The sequence below is a fragment of the Periplaneta americana genome, chromosome 6 (genome assembly GCF_040183065.1).
Source record: "Periplaneta americana isolate PAMFEO1 chromosome 6, P.americana_PAMFEO1_priV1, whole genome shotgun sequence".
NCBI classification, from domain to species: domain Eukaryota; kingdom Metazoa; phylum Arthropoda; class Insecta; order Blattodea; family Blattidae; genus Periplaneta; species Periplaneta americana.
The window spans coordinates 115,559,521-115,578,122 of record NC_091122.1 but is presented as its reverse complement, the minus strand read 5'-3'; the positions used below and the strand labels follow the sequence as shown (position 1 = coordinate 115,578,122).

At 35.0% G+C, this 18,602-nt stretch overlaps 1 long non-coding RNA gene across 1 annotated transcript; it reads right to left on the bottom strand.

Moving 5' to 3' along the window:
- Positions 1-359: 359 nt before the first annotated feature.
- On the bottom strand, positions 360-11,943 carry LOC138701653 (uncharacterized). Its single transcript, XR_011332655.1, has 3 exons — positions 11,763-11,943; positions 7,393-7,472; positions 360-5,512 (listed from the first exon to the last, which is right to left on the bottom strand). It is a non-coding gene; the product is annotated as an uncharacterized lncRNA (long non-coding RNA).
- Between the last annotated feature and the right edge of the window lie 6,659 nt (positions 11,944-18,602).

Here is an 18,602-nt window from a genome sequence, read left to right as displayed (position 1 = left end):
CAGCAAATGTTTTCAGGAAATAATTAAGACTTTCCAGCGACAAGCCTTTACAGAGAGGCCAGCAGAAATGAGTGGGGTAAACCGAGATCTAACATAACCACTCGGACGAAAGGTACATGGATTTTACTATTCTTGCAGCGATAACTTCAAATGTAACTGTTGATGATTAAAATTCACGCCTTCTCACAGCATAATAAACTGTCACCAAATCATTTCCTAAAAAGTATTTACGGATCAAGCGCAAACCAATCATAAATCACATTAAACCATTTGTGTGTTTCACCTTTATCCACAGGAATGGAAGTAAATACTAGAATCGATATTATATCTAAAATAAATTAAAGAATTAGAACATATTTCTTCTGTGATATATTTCTGCATTTCCAAAATATTTAAATACATAAAATACATAAAATGGAAATAACATAACATTGTACCGTTATTTATTTATTCACGACATACTCTACATTTTTCTCACAAGATTTCAATTGACATAAAATGTTGGTATGGGTAAGAAAGGATAAGGAGGTTTCAAGAAGTGTAATATATCGTATGCATCTCCATACTTGTGTCACTGTAGACTTTAGTCATACTAACGAAATCATCCAAGGGTGCATTGTAGTCATGTGGGAGGAAGAGAGTCCTATTGATGTCAAATGCCTTGCAGGCCTAAGGTCAAAAACGGGCGAAAAGTGGATCAAGCGTCATCAGTAGCTGTTTTTTTTTTTTAGTTTGTTTGAACATTATATACAGGATGGAAGGGAGTCTATTACATTAATTCACAGAGGTAATAGATGAAGTCAATGCGAACAAGTTTTGTCAAATAAGTTTTTTGATAAGTCCAATAGTTTTGATAGTAGGAAATGCAACGCGTTGCAACGCTGTAATGCTACTTGAGACGTTTATGTTCACATTTTGCTTTCGCAAGTCTTATGGAGTGGACGATTACTCACGTGGAACGTTACAGTGTTGCAATGCGTTGTATTTCGTACTATCAAAATTATTGGACACATCATAAGACTTATTTCACAAAACTTGTTCGCATTGACTTTATCTATTCTGTGAGTTAATGTCATAAGTTCTCTTCCAGCCTGTATGTGTATATTTTATACTGTACGTACTGTTGGCAACACTGTTATCTTCGCCATCTATTCTTATAAGTAATAACTAATAAAGCTACAATTACACGAACAAATAATCGGTCACTATCGATTATTGAGGGTCGGGTATCTTTGAACGTCAGTGTACAGATATGTGGTATTGCTACTGAATTTAATCATTACTTTTCTGATATAGGTGCGGAAATTATTTCATCTATTAAAAATAATAATAATAATAATAATAATAATTTATTATATATAATATATATATAATTTATTATATATATTATTATTTATTATAGCATATATAATATATGTAATTTATTATTATTTTTATTATTATTATCGGTTTGTATAATAAAATGCTTGTATGCAACTTTACTCTGTTACAATAGAAGAATTAATTAAAATTAGTTCAAACTTGAAGGACAATACATCATGTGATTTTGATATGTTTAATGCAAAGTTAATAAAATTGCTAATAATTAATATTGCTAAACCGCTTGTACATATATTTAATTTGTATTTTTTGCATGGCAAATTTCCTGACAAATTAAAAATTGCTATCATAAAACCAATTTTTAAATATGGTGATAAAATGAATATGAATAATTATTATGGACCTACATCTTTGCTTTCTTGTTTTTCTAAATTATTTGAAAAAATGCATTAAAAATAGAATAATGGATCATTTGAATAAGCAGAATATATTAAGTGAAAAACAATTTGGATTTAGAAAAAACTGTAGTACAGAGAATGCTAGTTTCAATGTTCCTAAAAAAAATTATTAATGTACTTGATCAAGGTTGCAAGTGCATTGGTATATTTTTGGATATAAGAAAAGCTTTTGATACTAGTGTAAGTCATCATTTATTATTGAGAAATTCAATATTCTGTTGGAATTAAAATTAATGATTTTAGTTTATCAAAATCATATTTAAATGATAGAGTTCAAGCTACTAAAATTGAAAATGAATTAAGCGAATTTATCAAAGTTAAAATAGGAGTGCCGCAAGGAACAGTCCTTGGACCGATTTTATTTTTAATGTATATTAATGACCTTTAATGATAGACCTTAAAGAATATGAAGGTGATTTAAATTCGTAAGCTGATAATACTGTTTTACTTTTTAGTGGAAAAAACTTGGACTGATGCTTATTATAATGCAAATTGCGACTTAAAATTAATCAAAAAAGGTTCGATTTAAATTCACTTGTAATTAAGAAAGATAAAAGAATAGCTGTCCCATTTTCTTAAAATAATAAAGATAATAAAAACAATTTCATCTACTCTACAAATTAAAATGTATAATTTTGATTGCTCCCATATAAATTGCAATTTTTCAGTTATTAATGAAGTTAAGGAGGTTAAATACTTAGGTATAATTATTAATAATAATTTAAAATGGAATAATCATATTCATTACATTTGTAATAAATTACGTAAAACATTACATTACTTTGTTGTTCTAAGAAATATTTTGTCAATTAACTGTTTACGTATAATTTATTTAGCATTTTTTCAATCTATGTTTATGTATGGTGGTATAGGTTGGGGTGGAACTTGTAAATTCAACCTATATCCGTTAATTTTACTACAGAAAAAAGTATTAAAAATTTGTTTAAAATAGCAAAAGGATTACTCAACTGAATTGTTGTTTAAACATTTAAAAGTTTTCAACATTAAACAAATGTATTATTTTATTTTATTAAAATATTTTCATAGAAATTTTAATAACTTTGAAAGGTATATACATAAATATAGAACTAAAAATATGAATTCTCTGCGTTTGTCTGAACCTAAATGTAAAAACCAATGTAGCGTTTTATCATAGCATGAGTCAAGCTCCTAGATTATTAAACAAATTTTATTCTAATATCTGGTAGGATGGAAGAGAAGGCCTTATGGCCTTAATCCTGTCAGATTAAATAAATAAATAAATTAAAATTAATTAATTAAATAAATTAAATTATTTTAACCACTAATTCTCTCCAAATGAATAAATAAAAATAAAAAGTTTGTATTGGATTTATAGTTTGGGTTTAAACATATTAAACAGTTTTTAATTTGTATTCACTCTCAATTTTAATTTTATTTTTTGTTTGTAATGGAATCCCCTCCTGAGCACGAGTCTTACTCATTCAGGATTGGGCTAGTTTATCTTATATTGTATTAATTTCTATTCATTTCAAACTTACTAGCAGTGAAATAAATAAATGTTTTCAATAAAAAATTTAAGAAAATAAATTAATAATAGCCTATAGTACATGCATTGAATTAAATTGCTTTAACTCTGTCATATCCACTTCGTTATAAATAAGAACGAATTCCTTAACATGTTGAATATCACAGTAACACCCAATCAAGAGCATGGACAATTCACACAATTGCAGGGATCCAAGGAATTCCCTGTCTCTTCTTTATCTATAACGAAGGCCGGTATCGAAAACCATGCTTTACTTAACTGTAAATTGCCTTTTTATTTTTTTGACAGCATTTGCTGAGACATTGTTTGAGACTCTTTCTATGGAAACTACTGGAGATGTAAAGAGCAATGGGATTAAAGCACGAATTGAACAAAAACAAACATTGCGATAAGTGATAGACATAAAACACACCGATGCCCCACAGTTTTAACGTCGATATGACCAAAGTAATGATGCCGTATGGAATGTAACAAATGCTAAACACAATTGCGAGAGCTATCACTATCTTTGCGTTGTTTCTACGAGCGTTGAATCGTGGGTGTTGCCTCATTCCTGACATAACTTCTGTACTTCTTACTAGTTCACGGGCTGTTAAGACGTTCATTGGCAGTATTACACAAAGAGGCATGAAGCAAAATGCAACGAGGTTGAACAGTAATGCCATCTTGAAAATAGGAGCTGTATCAGTTGCACAAGCGAATTCTACTCCCCCACCTGATATCATAGTTGCGGGCAAAGCGAAAATCGATGCCGTAGCCCAAATTACAACAATAGACACAATTGCTACAGTCTTAGGTGTTGTTTTGTGCAGTAGATTACCAAATGGGTTAGATATGACATAGTACCGTTCTGCACTTAGAACAGCTACGAAATATGCCGATACTGCAATGGACAGAAGACGGAAAAACGTGTGTAATCTACAAGGAAAATCCTCAAGAGAACCAAGATCTACAAACACGGATATATTGTGAACTATAGTTGCAATGCTGGACATCATATCACTCACAGCCAAATTCAGTATGTATGCATTTGGCAACGTGTGCAACTCAGGACTGAATATTATTGTGAGCAAGAGTACTACATTCAGGATTACACTGGCTATAAATAACAGTGCTAATAAAATGGGCATTCCGTACTTTAAAAAGTACAAATAAGTTGCAGCTTCAGGTTCAATTGGCACGAGACTGTTTCTTTGGTAGTAAGTTTCCTTTTCAAATTTACAGTTTACATTCCAATTGAACTCTGAAACATTTTCTAATTTGTGACATTCGTATGTCTTCTCAAAAGTGATGTAGCATTCTTTATTTCGATTGCAACGGCATGGGTTGTGGTTGAAATTTAACAATGATAACTTGGGGATAGTGACAAATATGTAGCTGTCAATGTGTGCCAGATTGTCGTAAGTGATGTCAAGTACTCCAAGATTAACCAGATTTTTAAACGAATCTGCTTTTATAGTAACAGAATTACAAATGGATAAACTCAAGAATTCTAAGTTTGGAATGTTGATAAAGTTAAGGTCGCTTTGAATTTTAAGCTCTGTATTTCCGACCAAAATTAAATCTTTGAGATTAATTAAATACATAAAAATATTTGGATTTAGATGTGACAGTTCATTGTATGAGAGATCAAGTAGTGTTAAATTCCTGAGAAACGAAAATGTTTCGATTTCCAGATTGCGTAGATCATTTCTTCCCAAATATAATTTCTCCAATGAAGCCAGTTCTTCAAAAATGTTTTTCTCTAATACCACAATTTTGTTTTCGTTCAAATACAGAGATTTAAGTTGTGTCATATTTTTAAATGTACCAACTTTGAGATGTTTTAAGAAATTTGCACTCAGCCCCAAGCCTTGTAGTTTCGTGAGTCCAGTAAAAGCGTTTGGATCCAAATAGCCTATGTTACATCTCACTAAATTCAAAACTTCAATGTCAGTTAAACCTTTGGAGAAGAAAACACCTTCATTCAGTTGTTTCAAATTGCTTTGGGAGATGTATAGTTGTTCGAGTTTTCCATGCTGATAATCAGGTAGTTCTTTGAGGAAAGCATTCTCACAAATCATAGTATGCGTTTCGTTATTACATTCACATTGCTGCAAACACAAATCTTGTGCTGGGTAGGCCATTTGTATGAATATCCAAATCCAGAACGAAATAACAAGCAACAACAGCGAGGTCAGAAGAATCCTTATGCACCCCATCATATCTGAAATCAATGTTAAACAATTTATTGTTATAGTTATTATTATTTGATTGCTATTATCATTGTTGTTGTTATTATTGTTAGGCTTCGTAATGTAGCTATCTATAAAGGCTGGCTCACAATAAACCGGGAACGGAAACGAGAACGAGAACGGAAATATTGTTAAATAAATGTATTTCCGTTCTCGAAGTCTCCGTTCCCGGTTTATTGTGAACCAGGCTTAAGCTGGAATTAAAGTTGTCTGATTCGAAGTATAACATGTAACGTCGGAGCGCATGTATAGGCTTATTCGTATACAAAGTAGTTGCACATCCTTCACCCTCTGGCTCTAGTAAGTTGAAGCTGGGATGCAGTCACTGTGATACTGCTATCAATCAGTGCTCTTCTGTTACTATACTTCGTTCTATAGGCCTAATTTCCGACAGAAGAAGTAAACATTGCTGGTAGAAGAGGAGAGAAATATAATTGCTATTCAACCAATGACAGAGGTATCATTCCATGTCCAACCTCAAGACAAGCGTGGAATGTGACCTCTGCCATTGGTTAAATAGCAATTACATTTCTCTCCTCCTCTGTCGGAAATGTTTACATCTCCTGTCAGCCATTACGGAACGAAGTATAGTCTTACTATTTAAGTAACTAAATGTAATCTTTGTGGCTGATTTAGGTTCATTGCAAAGGTAAAATGGCTTACGTAAGACGCTCAAGCATGTAATGTTGCAGGACATAGTTGAGTATTAAACTGTATTTTTACTCTTAATACAGACAACATTACATATAAATTGTGTAAAATACACAAATGTGATAAAAACAGTGCGTTGAAAGACATTGCAATACCAAAAGGCAGAAAAAATGTGCTGAACATAATCCAAAAAAAAAAAAAAAAAAAAAAAAAACAGTACCATTAAAAACTTAATATTATCAAGATGTTAACTCGACGTTTAGCATGGATTTGTGTACCATGATGTTCAATGCCAACAACCAAATTAATCAATTGAGCAGAAATGTGGCCAAATACACAAAAAACAAGAGATAGAATAAGAACTGTGGAATTGGATTTTATGAGAAGAAGTTTGCAACAACTTACAAGACAGGACCGAGTAAAATCACATCATATCTGGGACAAAATGGAAATTAATTTTTCAGTAACAAAAAAGTTGGAAAACAAACAACGCACATGTAGAGCACAGAAACACGATGGCCCAAACAAATTTTACAATATTCTCCGAGAGGTAAGAGAAGAAGAGGAAGATCAGCTATGAAATGGAAATCTCACATAGCTAATGCTATGGAAGAACGTGGACTACAAAAGGAGACTGGAATAACCGGCAACTTTGGAAACAAAAGACTAACTCCTAAAAGGGGAATGTCTAAGAAGAAGAAGAAGAATCAACATTTTAAGGAATTTCTAGAAAAGTACACAGAAAAATAGTGGGTTTTCAGTGGGGAGTGACATACATAATAGCCTGATGAAACACCAAAAAAGTCAGACAATAGGTACAATGCGTGCAGTTCTGCGTTGTGTAACTTTCTCTATTCTCCTCTGACTTCATCCCTCTTTGTTCCAAATATTTTCCTAAGCACCATATTCTCGAACACCCTTAATTTACGTTCCTCTCTCAAAGTGGAAGTCCAAGTTTCACAACCATACAGAACAACCGGTAACTTCGTGTAATGTCATTCAAAATGAATTGTCAACGAAATAAGGCCGGAAAAAAAGAAAATATTTATAAAGCTATCTAGTATTGACTACTTTAACTGCACATGAATGACGGAATAATGGAAATATTAATTTTTATTATAAACATAATGAAATTTAAATTGATAAAAATTTATTTCATTATTGCATAATTATGGAAATGACATTCCGTAAAATAACTTACAGGGTGTATTTGATGCCGAGGAAATTGATGTTACTTAAATTCTTGAGTTCACTGATGACTAGGTAGTGTTGCTCATTGATCTGTGGGAAGAAGCGAATTATCAGCTATAAGATAAAAATGACAACATGAAATCGACAGTATTATAGTGATAGATGGTTATGATTGGTTGAAATTAAAAGAATTCTTACACTTCATTAGTGTACAGATACGGAATTAAAATTTGAAGCGAGTCTTGGTGAGAGTCCACCTGTATGTAGGCAAAAATTGTGCATGACTGTCCACAAGTATTATGTATAGGCCTACAGGGGCTCTTGTTTACTGAACATGCGCAGTGTGTTGTAAGCGAAACTTATACAATAAGAGCTCCAAATTTATTTCCGTATCTTTACATATCAATAGGGCTGTTACTGTAAAACTATTAAGAAGCATAATAAATTATAATTTATTCAAAGGAAAAATTAATTCACACTCACAGAATAAATCCGGGTTCCTTATTTCTTACACACGGCTAACCAGCAATCTATTCCTAGAGATTTGAAGGAGACACGGTCACTTCAGCAACCTCCGATATACTGCTAGATGCACCACGACTTCCGGCTCGACATAGTGTTAGATGCGCCACGATTCCCAGTTCGAGATAGTGTTAGATGCGCCAAGCTTCAGAACAGCCTAATGCCATATCATTTCCCTTCGGACTTTACCAGATTTAGGACTGACTGTGAAATTACGCAGGGGTAGTTAAAAATTAATGCTGAAAGCATTTTGTCAGTATTGGTTAAAATGCTTTAGCGAATATTTTTTTGTCCATATTGATTTGTGATGTATTAATTACTTACAAATGGCTTTTAAGGAAACCGAAGGTTCATTTCCGCCCTCACATAAGCCCGGTATCGGTCCCTATCTTGAGCAAGATTAATCCAATCTCTACTTCCCTCAAATTCATTTTAATATTATCCTCCCATTTACGTCTCGGCCTCCCCAAAGGTTTTTTTTTTCCCTTCGGTCTCCTAACTAATACTCAATATGCATTTCTAGATTTTCCCATACGTGCTACATGCCCTGCCCATCTGAAACGTCTGGATTTAATGTTTCTAATTATGCCAGGTGAAGAATACAATACGTGCAGTTCTGCGTTTGTAACTTGCTCCATTATCCTGCAACTTCACCCCTCTTAGCCCTAAATATTTTCCTAAGCAGCTTATTCTCAAATACCCTTAATCTCTGTTCCTCTCTCAAAGTGAGAGTTCAAGTTTCACACTCACACAAAATGACCGGTAATATAACTGTTTTTATAAATTCTAACTTTCAGCTTTTTTGAGAGCAGACTGGATGACAAAAGCTTCTCAACTGAATAATAACAGGCATTTCCCATAATTATTCTGCGTTTAATTTCCTCCCGAGAGTCATTTAGTCTATATTTGTTACTGTTGCATTACCATTTGTTAAGTTTAGAGCATCTGTTTTCATAAGATGATTTTTTAATAAAATCTGCTCGTGTTATTCTGTTTTCAGCGTACTGTTACTTCAAAAGTATAATTCACTTGTACTTGTCACGGACTTTACGAATCCTTCTCTCTGATAAATGCCGATTACTGCTTTGGATTTTTGCATTTTATATTAAGGTTTTGAATTCTAATAGGATGTCAGTGAAAAAAAATATATATGTTGGGATGGTTATGATCAGAGGTAAGAATTTCGTACCATACTGTTAAGTTATGTGAGCTTGGACTACAGAGGATTGTTTTCGATATCTGGAAATGAATTTTGACTGACGTCATGTGCGTCAGGAGTCACAAGACAGGTGAACTGTGGCGAGAGATGACGGACCAGTAGTGAGGGATTTCATAGTCAGAGTGCACGGTGTCTCAGAGCAGCAATGACCAAGAAAATCGAGCCTTTTTGGGAGCGGTACATTACGTTCCTTTCCAATGTCAAGTACAGTTAAGTGAAAATAAAAGAACGCTGGAAAAACGTGGCTTTGTTATTTTCAAGAAAGGCATCTTCTGTGTACTTAACAAGACTGGTAAAGTTCGGATGGGATTAATTTGTATCACTATTTCAGATGATGCTGCTTGTGGCGGAGGAGGGGTTGATTTGCTTGTTTTTTCCCCTCTGGAATTAATTCCATTCGAGCTTTGCTAGTCTTATTAAGTACACAGAAGATGCCTCTCTTGGAAATAACGGAACCATGTTTCTTGCAGGCTCCAATGATTTTTACGTAACTGGACATGGGATTGGAAAGGGTCGTAATGTACCCCTCGCAAAAAGGCTCTATTTTCTTGAACATTGCTGCTGTGAGACGTCACCTGTCACCACTGTTCAGCTGTCGTGTGACTCATAACGCACATGACGTCATTCAAAATTCGTTTCCAGAGATCGGAAACAACCTTCAGTATATATCCACCGAATGAACAGTAGTAACGCAGCTCTTACCGTCAACAAACCAGCAAAACAAACGTGTACATTCGGGTAGTAACCAAACCATAGAATAAGAAATAAAATGGATGAATTATATTGTATAAAAATACATTTGGCAAATAGAATCTTCGTGATTTTCGATATAAAATTATTTGCCCATACATAACTTACACATATAAAAGACAAAATACATAATTATATGTACCTAGCCTTGTTACAATTAATGACAACATAAATTTTCAGTTTACCAAAAGAGATACTCTTCTATGTTCAAGAAGAAAAAGTACTTGTACCCTGAAAATGTTCCTTCTACGTCACAAGACATAACTGGAGAAAATCTTAAAATATATGATACTGTATCTCTTACTGTACCAGTAAGTGAAAAAACACAGCTTTATGAATCTTACAGTGCTTTTCGTATATGGCATACCACATTAAACCCATAATTCTTTTCAAGAACACTTTTCACTTGCTTTAATGACTATTGGGACTTCTGCGGATTAATTATTCCTCCACATTCCGCGACGTCAGGCTACTTCTAGAATACAGCAGAGTGATTACTGCAGACAATAATAATTATTGTTAGAAGGGATATTGAAACCTATAAACATTATACATCGGTCGAGAAAGAATACAATTATGTCTCTTTGAATCAAATTTTGAAGTAGAATGTTTTTCTTTGTTGTTATATATTTCATGCAAAGAAAGGTGTGTGTGTGTGTGTGTGTGTGTGTGTATTCTCCATTATTGATATTTTATTATCAGTAAACCTTGAAGTTTTGTATTCAACTTCTGTGTTTGAAAGATTTAAATTCTGCCATGTTGAAACCCACTCACTAAATTGCACAACTCCACTGCAAACGTTAGCATGTAATGAAACTGCTTCTTTACTATGCATATTGTTATAATGTAGTTACGAAAGTCATCCATCCATACATTGGATAGGCTATAGTGTGAGTTGTTTATGTGAAGAGAGTATTCCTAGTATACACGGTTGACAGCTAGTGTAATAGATCTATAAGCGTGGCTGCACCCAGCATGAAAGCTATGTTTTGGTACGAACTTCCTAGTCCTAGTTATGATAAAAGAAAGAATTGAACTTTGAATGGAACTATTCTACGGCTATTGTGCTTTATTTCATCTTTGTATAGCGTACGTTTGCCCACATTCTGGAGAGTGGGAACTTAGCGTCTGAAGAAATATAATTCTCGAATATGTAATCACAAAAGTAATTTATTGTTCTGTCCTCTTCAGATTTGCTAACCATCAAGTCATGTGGAGCGCTAATAAATGTCTTCAATTTGTAGAAATCAAGTCTAAAATGGTAGCCCAAAGTTTTCCAGATTCATGACCACTTACAACAAAGTTAGATGCCTTGGCGCACTTAGATATTGTACCTGCAGTGTTTGCTCTAGTTTCTTGACGCTGCTGGTATGTCTGCCATTGCACATTTGAGGATTAAAACCCCAACCGTGGTGCACATGGTATACGCCCAAGTTTGATACCGGTGCTCTTTCAACGTTATCAATGTACAAGTATCAATGTACCGGTTCTTTACTGGAAAGTTCCTATTGCAGACCTCTTTGAGAGATTAGTTTTAATTGAAACATGTATTCTATCAAAATCATTATTCAGAATAAAGAAAATAAGTGTATAAGATAACTACAGAGTATTAATTCTTAAATTAGAAAACATTTAACATGAAAGTGGGAATAAAGTCAGAGTACTTTGGAAACAGGCTGTCCTATATACATAATAATTGTTCACCAGGAATCTAAGAGATTTTTTCAGGCATCCAATCTTGATACTCTTGTGAGAATGTGTTATTTGACATGCACCTACTTACAGATGTCAGATTAGGGATTTCATTAAACATAAAAAATATAGAGAATTATATACTAGAGAATTGAAACATATTTATAAAACCTAAAGTAATAGCAGTAAACACTTACCAGTGAAATGACAATGGTCGCAGATACTTCATATCCAGTTGGTAGACGTGTTTGAATTTCACTGTCTTGAAATCTGATAAATGGGAATATGATCAGCTGTTAACTGCAGGGAATGTCCATTCTATGACTCTTGTTGTCATTCTTGGAGCAATCACCGGAAATACGCACACATACTTCCGCTTGAGTCAACGATCTGTGGAAGTACACAGTTGAACATGGCAATAGTTTGATTATGCAATTTATCTGTCATCATGGTCGTTTTGATTATAATCCTTTTTTCGTATAACGCGTAATTGAAAAAAATGTGTGTAGCCTTTACGGTCGACAGAAATGAAATGCCTTATGCTGTAAATATGTAGTAATTGTTTTAAATGTTAGTGCAATGAAAGGCGATAAATTAGAGTTAAATTTAACATTTTAATATTCAATAATCTTTAGGATTTGTAAATAAAACACTTGGTTCATGATTGTAAATTATGAAAACTGTAATACTCTGCAATTATTTGAAACATTTGATGAGCATTTTCATCTGATTTGAAGTCTTTATATGGTAATCTACGACTTAATTATAAATCACTAACATCAGTTAGGTCAAACATTGCAGTCGTTGATTGTTCACGTTGTATAAAAATTAACTAAACAGTTTACACTGCATCTGAACTATCTTTTCCTTGATCTGTATTCTCGCTCTCGTTCCAGTATACTCTTCTTTGTTTCAGTGGTTCATTTGTCATGATTTCTTTCGTTCAGCCCTTGATTTCGACATTTATATTTCTCAGCAATGTAATTTTACTTTATTGGTTTCGGTTGTATAACATCACAATAATACACGGAATACATACTGACCGGTAGTAGTCACAATACGAATAACTTATACATCAATTTGTGTAAATTGGTGGAAAATCGCGAACATCGACAACTTTATTTACGCGAACACACAGAAATGTAGGCCTGTTATCCGACCATTCTGTTTGTGGAATGACAGTTGCTTGTACCAACACACAGCGCGCCGCTGTTATGTCACCTGTAGGTGCAGTACGATCGTTCTCTTATTCTAGTCATAGCACAGTCTAGTATATACAGTCGCGAAGCTCAATACGTAGCAAATATGCAAACATTAGGTAGTTGTTCACCACTAGGATCGCTAATATCGCCTCATTACAGGCAATGCAAAATAGTACCGTCACAATCTATTGTTTCTAGCACCCTCAAAACTCAAGCTTCGTGACTGTATATAGTAGACTGTGGTCATAGACTGCATCTTTCTCTTTCATACAGAGTAACAACATAAGATCGCAGCGCCGCTGTTTACATTCCACATGCAAAATGATCACCTATAGCAGCGGTGGCGAAAATGTAATCTTGCGCCGAGCCACTGTGTAACCTGCAACGTGCATAGCACCTATGGAGGGAGGCGGACACCCGAAGGGGAAGTGAAGCAACTGTCTTGACTTATTAACAGATTTTCATTTTCCTTACGTCAAGCACTTACTATAATTTTATACAGTACAAGGCTACAAACTAAAGTTTAGTACGTGTAACGAAGAAAGAAATTAACAATAAATTAACAATATCCCAACCTAAAATTAACTGTCTTCAGAATATCTCTGCGACGAAGTTTCAAAATCAGGAATTCTGTCGCTTACTGCCAGACGTAGTTGATCACGAAGGTATCTGTCTGTCAGTCGTGATCTAAATTTGGTTTTACTATTTTAATTGTTGAAAATAATTTTTCACAAACGTAAGTTGTAGCGAACGTGGCTTCAACAGAGCAAGCAAAAGAACGAAGCTTCGGATATTTATTTTTTGGCAAAGATTTGAAAGTTCAACATTTGTCAAGTCCTTACATCTAGCTTTCATTTGACATCACATAGTAAATCAGTGAGTTCAAATTGAAGAGCTAACCGCATTATTCGTACATCTGCTGAAAAAGGGTCGACGTACAGAGATGATGATGATGATGATAACAACAATAACACTTAACATTTTAATGTTTCATGAGTAACATGTAGTATAATGCCGTTTTATGTTATACAACGTTTTCCTCGTAATACTTGTGAACAAATCATACATTTAATATTCTCATCATATTGACAGAAAAAAAATGCGTCCTTCCATCCTACTTGGAACTTCCGTACATGGTTTCGAGAGAGACATATGCCACTCGCAGGTTAAAGACAAATACAAATGGAACGGAGTTTGACTCCAGTGAGTGAGAGGGTGGGGGTTGGCGGAGGTTAGAAGCAAGCGAAATACACAGCTATCACTGCGAGCCACAATCTCTCGCGAGTCACGTTCTCGCCACGGCTGACCTATAGTACGGTCCGAATCACCTGACGTTTAGGACGTGTTGACTTACACGGCAATAGCCAGTAGCAACAGTACTGCGTTGCCGCGTACAGAAATTAGTGGACGCCGCTTGTAAAAATAATACGTGCGCTCGGACGAGTTGTTCGTGATATGGTCTCTACATGTGATTAGGTTGAATGACATTATTTTTCTGAGTATATAGAAACAAGAATCTCATTTATACCCCAAGCGGTTCGCATTTTATGCATCTTGACCGCGTACCAGCTGATTTATGGTTTTATAGTCTTCCACGAATGATGTTTAAACAACTGCGTGTCGATAAGAAAGCCTTTCGAAGCACCAAGACTATTAACTGTAACCTAGTATCCATTCAGCAACATAAACATCGAATAAAAATATTTTATGAAACTAGAGCAGTAGTGTCAGAGTTGTACGCTCCAAAACCGGTTGTGGAGCTAGATCGGAGCGTGAACTTGCTTATGTCTGTGGAAACACCGGAGCACGCAACCAGTCTAGTGGAGCGCTCCGCTCCGTTTAGTCTCTGTCTGACAACGCTGAACTGGAGCGAAGAATGCCAGTTCGATTTCTGTTTACGTTGTAAGTATTCGACATATCTATCAGTGAAATAAATAATTCATTATTACAATAAAATAACCATTTTCTGTGTATTCTTATCAGTTTATTATTTTATTTGTTAATTAGTACAATGCGATCGAAAAGTCCCTCCGCAGCTTTGTTAGTTCTAGTAACCCTACAATAGAACCTTGTAAAAAGTGGGGAAGGGGAGGTGTCAGTTGCGTCTCCGTAAACATTTTGACGAAAATTAATACGTTAATTGCGACAGGGGTTTTTAAAATATACACTTCAGTTGCGGCCTGGGTTTCTGTATATATACTTCAAACAGGCAAGGAGTGAGAAAGAAGCTTTTATTCGTAAAAACATTATTGATTTGCAGCAAGGTCATATAGCAAGATTTGATTTTATCCGAAATCTGTCATTTAGATTTCAACCAATACAATTGTAGTTTTATGGTGAAAGTGCAACTCATACATTTTAATACATTTTGTGGTGAAAAATGATACTATCAACATTGTATGGTGAAGATGCCACAAACATTTTTAACCTACCTGTAACTTTTAAATTGGTGATGTTACAGTCAGTCCTAAGTCTGTAAAATGGGAAGGGACGTATAGGGACGCAACTGACGTATGACCCAAAAAATATAGGGACGCAAATGACGTATAAAACTGCCCGCACTCCCCCATTCATTCCGGTTTGACATCCTCACACCACCAGTCCATCATAACCTATGCTTAGCGGCCAGTGCTGCCACTTGAATTCTCTACCAAATACACTTGAATTCTCTGCCTAGTGTGCATTCTCGGCTACACAAGCACTGCGGAGAGACTTCTCGATCGCACTGTAGTACAGGGTCATCATTTTATTTTTACTTCAATTTTTATTGTACATGAGTTTTTTTTAATGTACTTCACTCCCACTCCTACTAGTAAACTTCCACCCATGCTCACACAGAATCAAGGCCGCATATGTAGTCAGAGTCGTACGGTCATAGTAAACAGTACTAAGCGAGTAAGTACAGTACGTTCCGGAAATAAGATCGCATTCTCCAGTGAAGAAAGAGCATTCATTTTATTGAATCACGGGTATTTTCGCACAGGTACTGTTACGTCTCATCCCAGTTCCCCCCACCCATTTCTGCTGGCATCTCTGTAAAGGCTAGTGGCTACGTAATTTTATACAAACATGTTTAAAGTAATTTAAATAAAAGGGCCTCGTTAAGTGTCAGTCACGTGATTTTCCCCCTTTCTACGACATAACCACTTGGATGGGCAATAGATAGCATGTCTGAGTAAATTTATCTTCGCGGATCGGGCAGAAGTGAAGATTGAATTTACAGTACGTAAAGTAGCCTACAGTACTCTGTTACAGAGTAGGTGGAGAACTATTTCAACAAGAGCAGAATTATGGCTCCCCATGTCGCCTGATTTGAGTGCTTTGCATTATTTCTTTTGGGGTTACTGTAAAAGAGTTGTCTTTGCTAAGCATCCTACAACAATAGAGGAATTAAAGAATTATGTATAATCAAGAAACAATGCATTCAATTCCGAAGATGTGCTTAAAAAGTCTTGGATAATATGCACAAAAAAAAATTGAAGCCTGTATCGAAATGAACGGTCACCATTTTCAACAATTTGTTTAAATATCCAGATTTTCATTATTTTTCAATGCACTTGCAAAGCAAAGTCAAAAGACGTAAGTCAAAAGACAAAGCACTCTCCATATTGTATGCTAATGTGCTGTACACAGAATACTATACATTGCATAATGAATACGCCCGCCTGGATAGTTCAGTTAGTGAATAAAAAAGATTTATTGTTAATACTGTACTATATTTTGAGTAAATAAAAATCGAACTAAAATTATAAAAACCAAAATCGTAATATTTCCTACAGTAGTTTACATAAATGGACGTTCTACTTTTCTTCCCTCCTATACCTAGTAAAGTGATTTGTTTTTATTTTACGCTAGTATCGTCAAACTCCGGTCGTGGAAGGGGTAACAAATAGTGTTTCCGATCCCCAACCGTTAATTCAAAGGTATAGCCAGGTTAATATTAGAAATATTAGTAAAATTAAAATGATGTCCCTGTATAAAGTGCATTTGTGTCATTCAGCAAGGCCAGTACTAGTGAAAGTAATGGATCCAGTGGATATAGTAGCAAAGTTCTGAATGTATATTTAATATTTACATTTTTTTTTTTCAGAAAATATTCGTCCGAAAAAACCATAAAAATATTAACTTTTCTAGTTGTCATGAACTAAATGCCGAGGCGTGTTTAATATGTGCATCAACCGTGTTAAGTTTATGCAGAGAAGTGCAAAAAGCGGAAACACAGGATGCTAAGAAATTGTTCGTCTCATCTAGAAAACATATTACTATGCCTATAAGAATGACGAATTTAAATTTAAATTACTTCGAAAACACACCATTCGTTTTTCTCACTGGAATTGCAAACATGTCTTAAAGGTATGGTTTTTAATAATTGATTATTGTATGAATATATGATTTGTTATTGTATTGCACTGTTTTGTTATTGAGAACGTATGGTGTTTCCAATACCGACCGCCCATCCCTTCCTTCAGACAAGTTTGGTGGATCATGCATCATCCGTTCTGTCGTTATTGTTGCTGTCGCACGTTATTGGCTCTAGTAAAACGTCAGGAGATTTGGTCTCCACTGTAGTATACAATCCCGCAGCAATAACAAGCAATAACATCTTAAAACGTCCGTCACGGAATTTTTTTCAATGCTCGGTTCGTACCCTGACTAAAGAAATTTCACTTTAAAATTGAAAAGAAATTGTAGCAATAATGTAAAAATCTATTTTGAAATTTTCGGTTGGCACACAGGAGGCAGAGAGGTAGAAGTCAGAGTTATTACTAAGGTGATGGACAGAACTATATTCCGTTCGTGTTTTGGGAAACAACCGGTACATTACTTAGAAGGCTGAATAGACCTCCGGAGCCGCGTTGGAACGAGATGAAAATTTTCACTTTCACCTGGACTTGAATCTGATTTTCTCCTTTTATCTTCCAGTATTTACCCAATTTGCATGTAACTATTTCTCCATTATCATAATATCATTTGTATCTCATCACTTCTTATCACGTGGAAGTAAAAAAATATTGCAAATTTAGGAATAGTAATATCTGTCACATTTTTCTTTGTTTCACAGATAGCCGTGACATTTGTGGTGCAAAAAAGTGTTTTAAAGTATCTGTTAAAAAAAACATTTAAACGCGTCTCTGTCCGCAACGAATTCCTTTTGACTTACTTGCTTTTGGTTTTTAAGGATAAGTGGAATTTTGGAAAGATTGCAAGGAAATAAGCACTGGTAAATCTTTGAGCGTATTCCGAATCTCAGCGCTGAGCAATCTGATAACATCACGGTGTTCCGAATTTCACCGATGGCTTCACTGATGCTCCACCGGTGTCGCACTAGTGCCGTCAGCTTGCAGAAGTGGTGGAATTTCCATCAGCCGCCATCAGTGAATCTGATTGGTTCTTGTATAGGGCGGGAATTAGCAGACGAATGACAAGGTGCACTGTTGTGTTATGGCGTTGTGTTCTGCTGTATTGTTTGTAATGAGCACAACGTAAAAACAATATGTTAATGGCTTATAAGCGAACATGTCAACGGATCAGTTATTACTACCGGTTCAAGAAATAAATTGTTTATGCTCTCTTTTCTTTGAGCGAGATCGCAGTACGGAAATTTCGCAAAATTTTGCTAGCGTAGCACAGACAACAACTTACACAGTCGCCATGACAGCCATCGATCCTTCCAGCAGTTTTGTTCCTATTTCGCTGCAGCGTGACGTATTGTTGTCCACTGGTCCACGCTGTTTGTCATGCCGTCAACTGTCGGTGTTGATCTATAGGCAAAGTGAGCGGAATTTTTTTTGAATTTGATCTGAGGCATGGATTACAATCCCCGATCTGATTACC